This window comes from Notolepis coatsorum (genome assembly GCF_963971535.1).
Source record: "Notolepis coatsorum genome assembly, chromosome: 20".
NCBI lineage: Eukaryota > Metazoa > Chordata > Actinopteri > Aulopiformes > Paralepididae > Notolepis > Notolepis coatsorum.
Window position 1 is genome coordinate 42,075,395 of NC_140184.1, and position 15,494 is coordinate 42,090,888.

The 15,494-nt window shown below is 43.5% G+C and overlaps 1 protein-coding gene across 1 annotated transcript in view; it reads right to left on the reverse strand.

The window, feature by feature from the left end:
- LOC311247418 (SH3 and multiple ankyrin repeat domains protein 2-like) overlaps positions 1–15,494 on the reverse strand; it is a gene marked incomplete at its 3' end in the record, with an annotated part of 730,890 nt that overhangs the window by 76,346 nt on the left and 639,050 nt on the right.

Below are 15,494 nucleotides of genomic sequence, written 5' to 3' on the forward strand. Positions count from 1 at the left end.
TAAGGCAGAGTGGCGTTGAGTGTCCAATGCTGCACTGCATTATACACCAGGTAAGTTCGCTAACATAATTTCCATCTATTGTGGGTCACTAATAATCAGGGGTGCAGTGGTCATGCCACGCGGTACCACACCGTCCCAGCACTTTTCTGAGCAGAAGTACGCGCACGGATGTGCACGCGCGCGCACACAAAAATTAAACGTTATTTCATCTGATGCAGATTGCATGCACAAACATTGAAGTTGACATTCCTTCTATTGTGCGCCAACAGGAGAGACCACAAGTGTCTCATTAAAGACAGAACCATTATTGACCCACTGTGGGGGGAGGATGAATGTCATGCCAGTTTGATAAAGGGTCAATGGGAGGCACTCAGGAATGTTTTGTTTAGTAGCAGGATAAAAGTTTATACATTTAACAAAATCATTTATTATTGCACTTTTGATTTACTGTTGTAGTGAAATGCAGCAGGAATGCTGCTTTGTGTTTGTTGAGCAGTGGGCTTTAAGTTCATACATTTATTTTAATAGAAGCCTTAATTATAATTTGTCATTTTTGTATATATTTGGGTTACACAGCAATACTTTCAAATTCAGCTGTATTTATAAATTCATAAAGTTGAGATTAAGCATTACTAAATGCGTTTGAAATGGAATAAAAACAAAGTTACAACAAATTATAATAGTTTATATGCCTTATTTATCACATCTGTGACTATTATGGGCTATTTGAGTGATGGGGTACTACTGGCGGGACTTAGGCTTGGGCGGTATGACGGTATTACAGACTGCTATTACACTGACACGGAGTTGATTGTAGTGCACAGCACGCGCCAGCAGAGGGTTACGTGGCTATCGTTGGGAGCTGACGGTAGTACCTGGCTGGCGCTGGCTAACTAACGTGGCTATCGTTGGGAGCTAACGGTAGTACCTGGCTGGCGCTGGCTAACTAACTGGCTATCGTTGGGAGATAACGGTAGTACCTGGCTGGCGCTGGCTAACTAACTGGCTATCGTTCTGTGATTTGTTTACTTGGTAACACGGGTTGCTAAGGAATTTAGGTTCGAGGTTGAAGAAAGTGCACTTTTAGGTTGAAAGAACGGCTCTAATGTGTTCAAGCGTTATGTATGGTGATAACGAGTATATTGTTAGCCCCCCTCCCGCTGATGGAAATGGATTAACAAGCACAGAAAACACTGACGGAAGACTTCCCGTATGACTATGCAGGACCTGAACAGGGCAAACATTCAATCTCTCCCGCCTCTCTGAGGAGAAGGGTGGTGGATGAAAAGAGAGATATCCATAGTTGGGCAACTATAAACAATGAGCACCTAGGCATGAAGGCTCCATCGGGCTTGAGGAAAACCATCAAGCCTGCCTGAGGAAAGTGCACACACGACCGGTGACCTGATAAAATTAAGGTCACCCACACATTTAGCCAAACCAAGTTTGAGATGCAGGGCTTTTTTTTTTAAGACAACACCATAACCTCTTAAGCATCGGAACGGCCCGACGATCAACCAATACATTGTTGGAAAGTAGAATGTGCCGCCTTTCAATTGTCACCTCACTCAACCTATTGCATGCTTCGGGTCTCTAGTTACAAGACGAGATATCCGGCGAAGAAGTCCTCTGTTTTGACTCAAGAGGCTAAATTAATGGAAGTGGATGACTGTTATTCCCATAAGCAGGGATTAAAGCAAAAACAATTCTCCTGACTGAACTTTTTTTCAGGCCAAGTCATATTCTTATTTTAACCTCCACTGAATTTTTTTTTTAATAGCGTTAGCGTTTTAAGGGAGCCTACTTGTAGAGCCTACTGTCCTGACTGTGACTATAGACCCTACTGTTGTGGTTGTTGTGCCAGGCAGGGAGGCTGTGTGCTGGAGAGCGTGAATGCAAGTCTTGTGGCTAGCTTCTGATTGATGACAAGCCTTTTCCCATTACTTTGAACCATGAACTAAATGGCTTGTTATCATACAAACAAGGGACTAAACACGTTTCGCAATTATGCCACAACAACAATGGACAGTCTCCTCCCCACCGTTTGTATATATATATTTTTTTTCTTTTTTTATACTTAAATTTTTATTTTCAGTTTTTTGATTTACAAACAAAACATCCACATACAATAATACAATTGGCGGTCAAAATTATAAACGACAGTACAATAGAATTCGATAGATAAGAACTAAAAGATATAGCTGATATTAGAAAAATTAGTATCAAAATCAAATGACGAGTTGACCTAAAATAAATTCACTAAAGGGGAAAAGGAAAAAACACAGCAAAACAAAAACAAAGAAAAGAGATAAACAATAAAAAAATACAAAAAAAATACAAAAAAAGTGACATGGGTTCTTTGGTACCTTCATAGTTTATTTTCGTTTTGTTTTTTCTTCTTGTCTCCTTTTCACTCTCCTGTGATGTAGTTTCTTTTTTTCCTATACTCTTCCCACTTCTCCCATTTTGACTCAAACTTCTCGTCTTGTAGCCTCAGCCTATATGTGATTCTCTCCATTTCCTGTATCCCACCCACTATCTCTGTCCATTGTTCCCTCGTCGGTGCTTCTACTCTATACCACATTTTCGTCAGTGCTTTCTTGGCTGCTACTAGTAATATCTTAATCAAGTATATATCTTTCCCCTGCATTCCTTCCTGTGTTAAGTTCCCTAAATACAATACTTGTCCTGTCTGGGGTATTTCATATCCTACTATTTCATTTATTATCCCTCCTATCTCTTCCCAATAGTTCTTTATTATCTGACATCCCCAGAATATGTGTGTGTGGTTTGCTATTTCCTGTCCACATTTTCTCCAGCATGGTTTCTGTGTTGGTGTATAGTTGCCCTGTATTTCTGGTGTTATAAAAAATCGAATTATGTTTTTCCACCCAAACTCCCTCCATATCCTTGACCCTGTGGTTGTGTGTTGTATCTTACATATGTTATACCATTCTTCTTCTGTTATCTCCGTTTCTAATTCCTTCTCCCACTTTTCCTTTATATATTTGGTTGTGATGTCCTTGCTGTCCATTATTGCCTGATATAGTGCTGATATCCCCCCCCCTTCCTTCCTTCGTATGCTTTTACCATTATCTTAATTATCCCATTCTGTTCTTTGTCTTTGTCTAGTTTTATTTCTTTGTTGTAGTAGTCCCTAATCTGTAAATATCTAAAGTGGTCGCTATTCTCTAGTCCGAATCTTTCTTTCAATTTTTGTAGAGTCTGGATCTCCCCTCCTTCTGTTATTGTACATATTGCTGTTATGCCCCCCCTCTCCCATCTTTTGAACCCATGATCTTCTTTCCCTGGTTTAAATTTGTTGTCGTGCGTTATCCATCTCAGTATCTTGGTTTCTTTTTCTAGCTTGTATTTCTTTACTATCTTGTTCCATATATTTATAGTGAATTTGGTAATTGGGTCTATTAGTTGTTCCTTTCTTCTGTATAGCTCCCTGTCTCCTATTAGTGCCTGCACTTTGAGTCCCTCATTTTTTGTTTCTATGTCTTTCCATTTGGCTTCATAGTTCTCGTTGCACCAACATGTTACTATTATCAGCTGTGCTGCGTAGTAGTAATCTTCTAAACTAGGTATTGCCATTCCTCCTTTCTCCTTTGGTAATTGTAGAGTCACATATCTTATCCTTGGCCTTTCCCCCCCCATATGAATCTTGATATCTGTTTATTCCATTCCCTGAACTGGCTTTGTGGTATTAATATAGGTAGAGCCTGAAATAGGTATAGTAACCTTGGTAATATATTCATCTTTATAATTTCGATCCTTGAGCTAAAGTCTAGAGGCATTACTGTCCATCTTTCTAGGTCTCGTTTGATTTTCTGATTAATCTGTGTATAGTTTGCATCGTATAGTCCCTCCACCCCTCTTGTAATATTCACTCCTAGGTATCTGATCCTGTCCATATCCCATTTAATCTTGTATTTGTCTTTGATCTCTGTCGTTGGGGTGTAGTTCAATGTTAAGGTATGTGTCTTTGTTACGTTAAGTCTATATCCTGAGTAATATCCATATTCTGTCAGTAAATCCATCAGTGTCGGGAAGCTTGTGTCTGGTTGTCTCATATATACTATCACATCATCTGCGAACAGTCCTAATTTATGTTCTGTTCCCCTTATCTCCACCCCTTTGATGTCCTCGGTCTGTCTAATTAGTTGAGCCAGTGGTTCGATGAATATATCGAAGAGCGTCGGCGAAAGACAACAGCCCTGTCTTGTAGCCCTCTCTAGTTTGATCCGGTCCGTCAGGTTGCCATTTACTTTAATCCTTGCCGTTGGTTCTTGATATAATGCCCTAATTGTTTTCATCGCGTTTTTGTCTAGTCCAAATTTCTCTAATACTTTATATAGGAATATCCAGCTTACACTGTCGAATGCTTTTTCTGCATCCAGGCTAACTAGTACTGCACTTCCTCCTTCTTTTTGTATCTCCTCTACTATCTGCACTGTCTTTCTTATGTTGTCCTGTGTTTTTCTTCCTTTAATGAATCCGGTCTGGTCTTCGTCTATAATATCTGGCATAAATGTCTCAAATCTTTTGGATATTATCGATGTATACATCTTGTAATCTACATTAAGTATGGACACTGGTCTGAAGCTACTACATAGTTCCTTATCCTTCCCTTCCTTTGGAATCGTAGTAATTATGGCTTCTTTCCATGAGGGTGGCATTGTTCCTTTTTTCATTGTGTGTCTAAATGCTGCCTCTAATATGGGCCTCAGTTCCTGTCTAAATGTTTTGTAAAATTCCGAAGGGAATCCGTCGCTACCTGGTGACTTATTGTTCTTTGCTTTACTGATCGCATTTCCCACTTCCTGTTCCGTTATCTCTGCATTTAATATTTTGTTCTGTTCCTTTCCTATCGATGGTAAATCTTTAACTTTTCTAAGAATGTCTCTATCTCTTCTTCTCCTGCCGCTTTCGGTTGTGTGTATAGTGTCTTATAGTATTCTACAAAAGTCTTCTCTATTTCAGCTGGTTCTCTTAGTAACCTGTTTGTGTTTGTGTCTCTTATTGTGTGTATTGTATGTAAGTAATCTATCCTTGAATATGTTGTGTGTGGATGTGAATAATGTGTGTATTCCCTGTCTAGTGTGTGTGTTTCTCTCCATATATCCGTGATTCCTAATTCTGTCATTTGTATATTCATATATTTGCTAATGTGTGTTCTCCATCTCTTTGTGCTTGTCGTGTCCATGTCGTAATTCAATACTACGTTGAAGTCTCCTGTACAGATTAAAACGCCTTCCCCTTCCATTGCTATAATATCAAAGATTGTTTCAAATAGGTATTTCTCACTGTCTGGCGGGGGTGCATATATATTCATTAATGTTACCATTTGGCCTTCCATTTTCCCCTTGGCCATTACATATCTCCCCTCTTTATCTCTCACTTCTTTAATCAATTCAAACTTCACTGCATTCTTAATCAATATAGCTACTCCTCTCCTAAGGTTCTGTTTAAAAGAACTATAAAACATATTCTCGTATCCGAATCTCTTCAGTTTTTCATGTTCTTGTTGTATTAGATGGGTTTCTTGTAGAAAAATAACCTGTGCCTCCTCTTTTCTAAGCTTCGTCATCACCTTACTCCTTTTGATTGGATTATTCATTCCATTAACATTCAGCGACATCATCTTAATACTTTTAATTTGTGTCATCTTTCCATTCGAAATGATCTCCCGTTCTACCCATGTCACATAAAATAATATTTGTAGTTGTAGCCACTGCTAACTCTACTCGACTTACATTCAAAGAACTATAATAAACATTTACAACATTCACAAAGTTTGACAATTCCATGGTGTCAGAGGTATTTATTTTCTTTCCTCTATCCCCTGCTGGGGGGTGGGGAGAAAAGGCTCTCCTATTGAGAGGGCTCCCCCTAGTGGCTAAAAAAGAAAGCTCACCATGTAAGTCCAGCATTGTCTGTGTGCTGCCCTGTCCTTGAGCTCCCGTTTTTTTTTTTTTTTTTTTTAATATATATATACAGTATATACATACATACACACATATATATATATATATATATATATACATACACATACACAATCTGTCCAACATGTGTTTTTCTCTCTGTCAGTCATTTTCAGAGACATAGAATCAGTCATTTTCATGTCCACATTAATTTGTACTGTGTATCACATGCCTTCTCTCTGTTTAAGTTGTATCTTTTTTTTTTATGTTTACAATTACTCTTATACTATGTTGTGTGTATTTCTATGCATCTTTCACATTTAGTCATGGTCTTAGTCAAATGTTTTTGTTTTGTTTTGTACTTATCTTTCCTTTTGAAGTATCGTGGTCCCTCGCGCTCTTCCTGTGCTTCTTTCCGATGTCCCTCTGTCACTCTCCTCAGCTGCTCTGTCTCGAATCATCTCCAATCCCCATCTTTCATCCGTCCTCCTCTTCTCGACTCTGTTCCACCTGCGCATCTTCTCCAGTCTCTCCATCGGGGTGGGTGTATATGTGGGTTTTCCCCCCTCTCTTCATCCCGGCGTCCTCTCTCCATCCCGATGTATGTCCCTCGCTGCCTCTTGTACGTTGCTGTAGGTTTTGGTGCCTTCCTGCCAGTATACTTTCAGAGCGGTCATCGGTGATTGGAACCGAATCCCTTTTTCTTTTAGAATCTTTTTTATTTCCGCGTAACTTCGGCGTTTTGCAGCCACCTCCGCTGCATAGTCGTGGTCAAAGGATATTCTCTGTCCTTCCACATCGATCTTCGTCTGCCAGGCTCTCTTAAGAATGTTCTCCTTGACTTCAAACCTCAGGAAGTTAATTATGACTGCTCTCGGTGGTCCATTCGTCTGAGGTCTCGGTGCTTGTATCCTATGTGCCCTCTGTATTCCCATATCGTTGTGTTCTGACAGTGACATGTCCAGTTTCTCTCGTATTAGGCTTTCCATTATTTGGACATCGAGGCTCCTTCTAGCCCTTCTTTCAGACCACACACTCTTATATTGTTTCTTCTTGATCTCCCCTCCAAGTCAGTTAACTTCTCTCTCATCTTCCCTTGTTCCTCGAGAGTCTCCATTAGAATCTTTTGTACATCTGTACTCCATTCTTCAGTCTCGGCCGTTCTCTCTTCCAACGCCACCGTGTCTTTCTCCTGTTTCAGCAACTTTTCGTCAATTGACTCAAGTCTCTTATTTATTTCTTCTTTGAGTTCGTCTTGTCCTTTCTTTACTTCTTCTCTGAGTCTGTCTATACTTGTCTGTATGCTTTGCGTGTTCGCTTCGTTTACCTTCACGCTAGTTTGCATGCTTGCCTGTATGTCCCGAATACTGGCTCCGAGTTCCACAGCCCAGCTGGGGATCTCCGTGTTGGCTTGTTGTAGCTGCGCCATTTCTTCACGTCGTCTCGTTATTTCTTCATGTCGCCTCGTTATTTCCTTTTCTTCTTCTTGGGTCTTTTTTGTTTTCTCATATGTCCACTTGTTCTTCCTCGCTTTTGTCATTGAATGCTTACTTTTTTCATTTTCAGATCATGTTATTCCACGTTTGTTTTGAATTGCGACCGGGAGCTTTTTTCAAAGGCTGCTCACTCAGACATTTCAAACCGGAACTCTCTAACGGTTTATATTTTTTTTTTACCACCCACCCACCCCCTCCTAATGTACTTCTCATCATATGTATATATTTACTGTTAGGATCTCTGGGTAACAGTACTGTATATTTGCATATCGTATATGTGACAAATGTAACAGTACTATATACCTGTATGTCATGTATGTCCCTATGTCATAAATGTCATGATGTCATGTATGTTGTGTATGTCATAAATGTCACTATGAATTGAAAATGGGGGACCCTGATGATGTAAACAAGACAAACATCTTTCTCTGGTCTGCATCCCCTTAACAATTGTGTGTATTGCTACTGGATTTACCAGATCCAGAGTGAATGAATTAATGAAAACTTTATTTAATACACAAGACCCTCTTCTTGGGACCAAGTAAGGTTTCGTCGATAATCCAATGTACAGTTACCCCCGCCAGGGCCGCCTCAGGGGGTGTGCGAGCAGTGCGGTCGCACAGGGCCTCGCGGGAAGGGGGGCCTCGCACAATTAAAAAAAAAAAAAAAAAAAAAAAATCTTTATTTATTTATTTTTTTTAAAAATTTACATTTTTTTTTAATTTAAATTTAAAATGTTTGCGAGGCCCCCCTTCCCGCGAGGCCCTTTTTCATCACACACCTAAAATCTAGTTTTGCTTATATGCTTATATATTTCACATTAGACACGTCTCTGAGGCTCTGCAGGCAGCAGAATTGGTTTCAATGAGGGGAGGGGTTACAGCCAGGTAAGGTAGCGTCTGTTGAGTTCATTGTGTGTGTCTGTGGGGGGGGGGGGGGGGGGGGGGGGGGGGGGGGGCGTAAACCGACTCATTGCCAGACGTGAGCGATTCGACTCACGCTCACGGCAATGAATCGGCTCTTATGAACGAGTCGCTCATGACCGACCCATCACTAGCGTCTGACTATTTCGCACGTGCAGCATTGGAGCCTAGGTTATGCCAGCCAAGATGAAGAGGACATCGTTCGGCAGATGGACTGAAGATGAAAGTTGTTGCATGTTAGACAGTTCAGTCAGGCTAGCCATCCCGGCTAAAGACAGGGACAGCTAGTTAGCTTTAGCTACGTTATAATATTAAGTGTGGTTCAGTCGGGATATAGCCATGATGATGTCGGCTAGTAGCTAGCTTAGCTAAAGGCTAACTAGCGTTAGCTAACCTAGAGACAGCGCGTGCAGCATTGTTATGCCAAGATGAAGAGGATGGTTGTTCGGCAGATGAACTTCGTCAACTCCACACGGTTGTCTCCATCCTCTTGGACGTTTGGTGAGTTTTTAATGCACTCTATTCTATTCCCGCCGTGGATATCTCTCTCTCTCTCTCTCTCTCTGGAGCTAAACTGGCCGACTAGCTGTTGTAGTACTAGTAGCTAACGGTGTGTGGCCTGGTGTCAGCACCTGTATTGCTTTTCTCATGTTGTACAGTTTTTCAGTGGTAGCCGCATAGCTTGCTTCTGCGTTAGCTAATGGTTAGCGATAGCCGGGTTGAGCTAACTGTTAGCCAGTTAGCTGTTTAGCTACGACGTTAGCTGCCGGCTGCGCTCGGCTGGGAACGTTAGTTTGATGCTATCAGTTAGCCTAGAGTTAGCTGTTAGCTTGTGCTACGACCATTGACATTAGCCGTGAGAATAGCAGGGGGTTCTGGCACTCTGACTACGACATCATCTTTGACAGAAGATGTAGTCGGGCCTGCACCATGACAAGGCTCCGGCCATAGCTTCTTTTTGTCCCGCCAGCGAGAGGCCTTTCGTCAACGTGGAGACCTGTGTTGCAACCTTTCGCCCCTGCGTTCCTCGTGCAGGTAAGATGTCATGACATTACCCCACTCTTCCTTCCTTCCCCTCCCGAATGTTTTGTTAATAACGATGTTTTTTTCCAGGCAAAACATATGTTACTTCACAACATTTGGAGATACGACATGTGCTGTGTGTGAATTGTCTTGGTCGTTTGTGTAGCTTGGGTAGCGTTGGGCCGTTGGCCAAAGCTGTGTGTGGCCTGGTGTCAGTACCTGGCTAGCCTATTTAGCTGAATGCTGTTTAGCTGTTTTCTCTGGTATAGACCCTCTTCTCTTTGGATTTAAGTGTTGATCTTAGTCCTTTTGGATCTATGTATATTCATGTTGCCTTTGTGAAGTTATCTTTTCCTTCTGTTTTGTTCTTCCATTAAAAGTTGAATATCCTTTTAGGGGCTCATCTTTGCTTATCTCTCTCATACATGCTCTCTCTCTAACACACACACACATGACAAACACACATTCTCTCTCTCTCTCTTTCTAACACACACAGTCTGCCTATGGCTGCCTTTCTCGATGGCTAGGCTGTGCTCGCTGAGTCTGTACCTAGTCAAGGATCTTCAGTCACAGTGCTCAGGTATTCTGCCACTGTGTACTCTCTGTTTAGGGCCAAATAGCATTTCAATTTCTTTCCAATGTGTCTCTCTCTCTCTCTCTCTCTCTCTCTCTGTACACTGTATATTGACTGTAGAACGGGAGCTCTCTCTCGCTCTCTCTCTTGCTATATGTTGACTGTATCATGCCCAGCCTCATGCCATATTTAAGAATATGTTGACTGTATGAAAAAAAAAAAAAAATATTATATATATATATATATATATATATATATATATATTTTTTTATTACCTTTTGGGGGGGGGGGGGGGGGGGGGGGGCTCGCGTTTAAATCTCGCACAGGGCCTCGCATTTCTCCCAGGCGGCCCTGACCCCCGCCTACCCAACCACCTCCAATGTACTGTCCCCCCACCCCACCTACCTAACCTCCTCCAATGTACAGTTTCTTCGTCAAATGTATATACTCTCTTTTTTATACTATTTTTGTATCACAAACAATACTGTATTTGTAAATCTGGTATGTCATAAATGTAGCAGTACTGTCTATCTGTATGTTGTGTATGTTATGATGAATTGAAAATGGGGGACCCTGATGTAAACAAGATGAAAGTATTTCTCTGGTCTGCATCCCCTTAACAATTGTGTGTATTGAGCTGTACTGTATTGTACCCATTCTGCAATCTGTTAATAAAATGTTCAATCAATCAATCAATCAATCAATATTTAACAGATTGCAGAATGGGTACAATACAGTACGGCTGAATACACACAATTGTTAAGGGGATGCAGACCAGAGAAAGACTTTCGTCTTGTTTACATCATCAGGGTCCCCCATTTTCAATTCATAGTGACATTTATGACATTACACAACATTGACATCATGACATTTATGGCATAGTAGGGACATACTACAGGTATATAGTAATGTTACATTTGTGACATATATGATATGCAAATATACAGTAATCAATGTTACCCATAGATCCTAACAGAGATTATATACATTATGATGGGGAGGAGACTGTACATTAGGAGGAGGGGGTGGTAGAAAAAAATATACATACGGTGGGGAGAGAATATACGGTGGGGAGGAGACTGTCTACACAGATACACCTGTGTGATGTTGCTACGGAGTTAAGCTAATAAAGGTGACTCACAACCACAACAGGGGACTCACGTATTTGTACTGTGAAGTAACTGTTAACACGACAATGACAAATGTGTTGTTTCTGTTTTTCTTTTTGACATACTTGCGGCACACGGAACAAGTTAACTCACCACTCTACAGCCCGCAGTAGCCTAGCCAGTCTCTTGAAACACCGCTATCTTCAAACTTCCCCTTTTCGTCTGAGAAAACCGCAGTGGTTTTTCTTTTTAGTGGCCGGCTTACTCCTTCCATTTAACCGACGCTATTAGCTAACGTTAGCTAAATCGGTATAGCAGCGAGTGCAAGCAGCGTGGTGGTTGTGACGTCTGTAAACAAGGAGAGTTGATGCGACTGTCGTAAAACCAAAACACACCGGAGTTTTTAATAATTTTACATGACTATTTTGTTAGCTATTTTGTGGCGGACAGACCTCTCAGACCTCGCAAATGTCACTCCAATAGCCCTCCAGCTGCAACCGCGGAGCGAGCAGCGTCCTGTCTCTCGGGTCGCTGAGTGATGACTCTGCTTGGGGCGGCGCGATAGGAAAAAAAATTCTATTTGGCGCCTCTGATTGGCTCAATTTTGTTTAAATCTGTATGCATCTACAAATCATATTATACCAAGGTAGCCAATTCCGTCAGACTGCGAATCAAATGGACAGATCTCCCCAATCAAATTGACGGAAATCCGTCTGGAGACGGAACGCTTTAATGCCACCAAATGGATCTCATGGTGAAGTCCACAACTGTATGGATTTCTCTCCAGAGTTACTTCATGGACGTTCCCTGCTCCGTGGCCAGATTAGCTTCAGCCTGCAGCTCCATCATGTACACCATAGGCATGGAGACAGTATTTTGAGCACGAGCAGCTTGGGCTGCAGATTTGTAGATTATATCCAGCACTTGCGAGGAAACCACTGCAAACCCCACATTGGGGTCAGGTGCCAAATAGGTCGCCAGTGATAGTTTGACTTTAGGGCAGGTGAGACAACCCATCTCACCAGCCTGGTTAATCTCTGTGAGGGAATTAAAGCCTGAGAGCGGAACTCTGGCTGAAAATAGGCACTCCCACGTTTTCTTGATATCATCAAAACAATTGCTGAACACCGGAAGAGACTGTTTAGCCATCAAATGGGTAGGGGGAATAAATGTACTGGGAAAAGCGCATTAGCTGTAGTTCCCTGAGCGTTATTGCTAGAGGCAGTGTCAGGCAAAGGAACTCTTCAGCAAGACCACCAGACAATGGCCTATTGATTTATCCTCTTTTGATGCCATGAGATTTTCCCCCTAGTGGCAGTTCCATTAGTAGATGTACTATGTAATGGTGTTCCCATACTTTAACTTCCTCTGTTCTTTGCATATATTATTCAGTGCGATGTATGTTTAACCTCTTAACATTTGGCGGCCGTCACGCTCGCTCGCACACGTTGCAGCACTTTGCTCTCGTCTGTCGGCTCTGGGCTGTGTTTTCGCCGATCAACCAATACATTGTTGGAAAGTTGAATTTGTCGCCTTTCGATCGTCACCACACTCAACCTATTGTGTGATTCCATTCTTGAGTTACAAGATGAAACATCATTACTGAATAATATATGCAAAGAACAGAGGAAACATTTGACAAGCCGTTCTGACGAGTGACCACGTCTGGTTGTGAGCGGTCCTGAACTGACCAGTCACTGCTGATGGCGAAAATGATTGACCACCATTGTAGCCAAGGAGCGCCTGCTCCAAATGCGATCCCAGACGAGCGCTGATTGCAACGAGAAGGGGGCAGAAGAAGACCAACAAGTTCTTTATTTTGACTTGCACGTCAGAATGAATGGAAGTGGATGGCCATTTTGGATAATCACACTGAATCATTGCAGTACACACATGACAAAAACCTTTGTAAAACTCATAGTCCATGGGATATTTATAAACTTTGGACCTGTATGACTATAAAACTTCAGGTTATGGAATCGTTATGTTTTCTACCTCTCAGCTGGAACCCAAAAACAAATCAAATCAAATCAAATTTATTTGTAAGGCCCGACAACACACGTTAATGTCCCCATGGGCCGTACACGTCTTCTTTAAACAAGTCAAGAAGAAACATAACAATAAGTCAAGAACAGAACAAGAACACCATAAGGTCCAACAAATTTAAAATAAATGCAAATAAATTAAAGAATGCAAGCACTGCCAGACATACCCCACGCGAAGGTAAGGAAAAACTCACTAAAACCTAACAATAGGAATCTGGCAACAAGTCAACACAAAAGTAAGGAGAAAATATTTTATTTCAGTGTGTTCAAACCTCTGTTTCTCTATTACAGTTATATATTCGTACTGGCGAATCGCGTCTTGCTCTTCGCCATCGAGATGTACCTCATCTCCAGTACCTACTGTACTTCATTAACAAAAAAACAAATGCACCCAGCATCTGACCAGGCCCCGCCCCAGTGCCGTACTATAAGGCAGCAGGCGTGGTCACCACTCGCCTTTCCTCTATTTAGTTTCCATCATGGCGGATGCTTGCACCCTGTGAACTAGCGTTATGAAAAGTATAGAGAAATTGCGCAATCTTGAGTATTCGCCGGAGATTTGCCAACCCCTGGAATCTTCTCGGCATGTTCCAACGGCACGTCGGGTCTGTCCTGGTGTTTCCTCGTCTTGTGGCAGCAGATCGAGGGACAGCGTGCAAGGTTTGGCTATCGAGCTGACTCGTACCCAGGTAGGCTCTGTGTCATCAGGCATTAACGCTGGTGTTAGTAATGCTGCTTGTTGTTATGTTAGACAACCGAGTTGTGTGTCGGTGCCAGGGGCGGGATGTCTGGGTGAACGTCCCTCTGAGTTGGACGTTTTCCAGGCGATCTTGGAGCACGCTGCTAACACTAATGCTATAATGCTGGGTCACTGTTTTAATGTTCCCCGCCGTGGGATGTCACCGCTTTTCCCTCCTCTTAACCGGTTCATTGATGAAGGTCAGTCGGTAGCTAATGTGGGGGGTTTTGCTGAGACTTATTTACCCTTTTTACGGGTGAATGGGTTGACAACAGGGCGCAGGGCGGGTGTGCCGTGGCTAGAGAGCCAGGTAGCATCGATCCTGTGCCCCGGCGGGGTTGAACGGTGTCCCACCCGGAAGCCGACGCTTGAGAGCAGGTCGGCCCGGCAGGTGGCAGTATGGACTGATGAGAGTTATACTGCCACAGGATGGAATTTAGCTGCGGCCAGTGTTGTGGCTCAGCTGACTGTTTTTCTGTCCACATTAGCGTCGGGTAGTGGGGCTACAGGACCAGCAGACGCTGAAAACATTTTGCATGTTTTTGGTGTTATAGAGATCTTGAATCAGTCGCAAGCTATAACCGCGGGGAGGATTAGGATGCTATCAACACTTGTTAATAGGCATTTCTGGTTGGAGCAGTCTCCTCTTGGGGAGGAAGAAAGGTTTCTTCTCCTCACAGCTCCTCTTTCCGCGGAAGGACTCTTTGGTCGTTCTGCGGAGACGCGGGCGGTTGTTGACCTAGGTCCCACACCGCCTCACGCTATGCAGCCGGAGGTTGGAGTACGGCCTCGTCAGCGACTATGGCGAGGCCCTCGACAGGCGGTCATGTTTCCCCCGCCAGTGGTACCCTGGGCGTTGAGTCAACAGGTGTCCACAAGGCCGACAGCCTTGGCGGCCGAGGGATCGGCCATGTTGGATGAGCTCGGCTTGGAATATACAAGCCATCGCCGTCCTGCTGCGAGCAGCCCGCTCCCCGATCACTCCCTCCCCCAACACCAGCGGAAAAGGGGCTCTGATCCGTTACCTTTGGCTGCGGGCCGCGAGCCTTCGTTGAAGCGCATGCGGCCTCACGTTTCGCTTCTCATGGGGACAGGGGCTGACACCCAGTTGATGGCTGAACCTGGGTCTGTTCGTGAGAATGTTGTGCTGTCACGTGGCTCCCTCGCCACGCGTTGTGCGTTGGGTGAGCCTGGTGTTACGGCTGCCACTGTCGACGGTGGTCAGCAGGGGGACTCAAGGCCTCTTCGAAAGAATGCTCAGCGCGGGTTACCCCGACCTCGCCTTCGCCAGGCGGGGTATCACGTTGATGCCTCCCACTCCCGCAAGATCGGCAGTGGTCTGGCAGGCGCGCGTGATTTGGGTGGTAGTAATATCACTGCAGGGCTACGGTGTGTAGGAACCCATGGGGTCCTCACGCCTTGCATGTCAGGCTGCAGAACAACTCCTCAGCATGTTCTGGAGGGGTGTTCAGTGGGGGAGCTTTTGTCACCTAGTTTGATGTCAGCTTCTCCCGTATCAAACCGGCCCTTTCTGTCGGGGTCCCCCCTTGGGTGCGATTGCCTCGTGGGTTGTATCAGGGACCGTTGTCCTGATTCCACGGAACGCCCTGCCAGCACTGTTGGTGGTTTCAGAGGCTACACACAGCGGGAGGGAC